General features: G+C 36.0%; 1 pseudogene; it reads left to right on the top strand.

Moving 5' to 3' along the window:
- On the top strand, positions 1-437 carry LOC101270180 (ubiquitin-conjugating enzyme E2 D3-like; annotated as a pseudogene).
- The last annotated feature ends 2,047 nt before the right edge of the window (positions 438-2,484 follow it).

Genomic DNA, 2,484 nt, shown 5'->3' with positions numbered 1-2,484 from the left:
ATGGCGCTGAAACGCATTAATAAGGAACTTAGTGATTTGGCCCATGACCCCCCAGCACAATGTTCTGCAGGTCCAGTTGGGGATGATGTTTCATTGACAAGTCACAATTATGGGACTTAATGACAACCCATATCAAGGTGGTGTATTCTTTTTGACAATTCATCTTCCTACAGACTATCCCTTCAAACCAGGTTGCATTTACCGTAAGAATTTATCATCAAAATATCAACAGGAATGGCTACATTTGTTTTGATATTCTAAGATCACAGTGGTCACCTGCTTTAACTATTTTTCAAGTTCTTTTATCCATTTGTTCACTGTTGTGTGATCCAAACCCAGATGGCCCCCTAATACCAGAGATTGCATGGATCTATAAGACAGACAGAGATAAGTACAACAGAATATCTCAGGAATGGACCCAGAAGTATGCCATGTGATGCTGCCTTAAGGTCAGAATAGCCCACATTACAGCTGGAACAAACTTTAAATTACTGTTCCTTTTTTGATTTTCTTATCCAGCTGCTCCCCTATCAGACCTTGTCTTTTTAAATTTTATTTTTTGTTTACCTCCCTCCACTCATTCACATGTTCATCTGAGAAGACTTAAGCTCTTCCAGCTTTGGACAATAACTGCTTTTAGAAACTGTAAAGTAGTTACAAGAGAACAGTGCCCAAGATTCAAAAATTTTTTAAAAATGGAGCATGTATATTATATGGCCAAAGTCTTCACTCTAATTTGGTTATAAGACTAAAACCATTACTCACAGCTCTAACATACTGAAGAAGCATTTGAGGGGGAGGGAGATGGATGCTCAGTTGTCACATCAAAGGAAGCAGCATTATTCTAGCAGCATCCATTCTTGTTTAAGTCTTCCACTGTTAAGAGATTTGAGGTTACATGATATACTTTATGCTCATAACTGATGTGGCTAGAGGATTGGTATTGAATTGATAGGATCAGCAGAACAGAAAATGTGATGTATTTTATGCATGTCAATAAAGGAATGGCCTGTTCTTGTTCTACAGAGAATGGAAATTGGAAGTCAAACACCCTTTATGTTCCAAAATGGGGACTCAAACATCTTGTAATTTTCATTTAAATTGTTAGATGGCTTGAAGCTATTAGTTAATCTATTTTCCAATAATATACTGTTTAATATAGCCCTGAATAAATGATGCAGGTTGTCAATGGATAAGTGATCAACTAATAGCTCTGCTAGTAATTGATTTATTTTTCTTCATTAAAGTTGCACAAACTGATGAAAAAAAAAATACTATCACCTCACAGAAAAAACCCAATACTTGAACAGAAAATTCACAAAACAGTTAACAAGGCTCGTAATCAACATCACTAATAATTTTTTAGGTACATTAAGATAACGTGTTTCCTATAAATAAGAACGAAACAATTTTAAGGTGAATATTACTTGTTAGTAAATAAGAGTCAAGTGAAAGAGACATTCTCATATGCTGCAGGTAGGAGTGAAAATTCACACAACCTTTCTGGAAAAAGTCTGGCAATATGCACTGATAACCTTGTCACTATATGTCTAAGAAGCTGTCATAATAAATAAGCTGCAATACTGGCAAAAATTTTATTATTATTATAAATGTTCCTGTTTATAATAGCACTGTTATTTATAAACACATTATTATTTATAACAGCATTATTATTTATAAAAGCAGAAAACTGGGAACAACTTAAATGCCCAAAGTGAGTCTAATTTTAAGTAAATTATGGTACCATGAGATATGGGAGTTCTTTAAAATGTAAACATTTTAACAGTGAGAAATGCTTATGTTAGAAGTGTGTAAGCAAGAGAAATCAAGATCAAATGGCGTAAATAGACTGCTCCCAGCCATGTTAAAATAGCCCAGAAAGAGACCAAATCGAAAGGCTCCAAAGTCCTCATAGTGACTACTTCTGTATGTACGACTATGGATGATTTTTTTTTCCTTCTTTATATGTTTCGTACTATCTTTGAAATGGCTATCAATTACTATTTTTGTAATCAAGAAAAGGGGAACTGAAAAAAAAAGGAGTAAAGATAGAGTAAGTTGTGGTTATTTCAAGCAGCTCCCTAAAAGTTGTTAACAACCTGATGACTCCAGGAGGAGCCAGACTGTTGAGATGATTCAACCATTGTCTTTGTTCGTAGGTTTCTATGAGAAAGGCTAACAAATACCAAAGCTTCCAGGTAAGAGATACCTGCAAAAATGGAATGCATGGACATGGGAAGGACTAGAGATGGGCTGAGTAGGATCTAGAGAAGGGTGGTGATGGACTCGCAAAGGGGTTATACTGAAACAGCACCTGCTCCACCTTCAGGATAAAATAGCCAGAAGGGAAAATGAAGCAAGCTCATCAACACAACCAACTGGAAAGACCTGTTTACCCTGCACTGGTACCTTGCTATTTATAATAGTACTTGCAGTCCTTTTCCCATGACCTTTTCTGGCCTCAGCTCATCAGATCAGACGTAG

The sequence above is a fragment of the Orcinus orca genome, chromosome 4 (genome assembly GCF_937001465.1).
Source record: "Orcinus orca chromosome 4, mOrcOrc1.1, whole genome shotgun sequence".
Lineage (NCBI taxonomy): Eukaryota > Metazoa > Chordata > Mammalia > Artiodactyla > Delphinidae > Orcinus > Orcinus orca.
The sequence above is the reverse complement of the archived record's forward strand: the minus strand, read 5'-3'. Positions and strand labels throughout refer to the sequence as shown.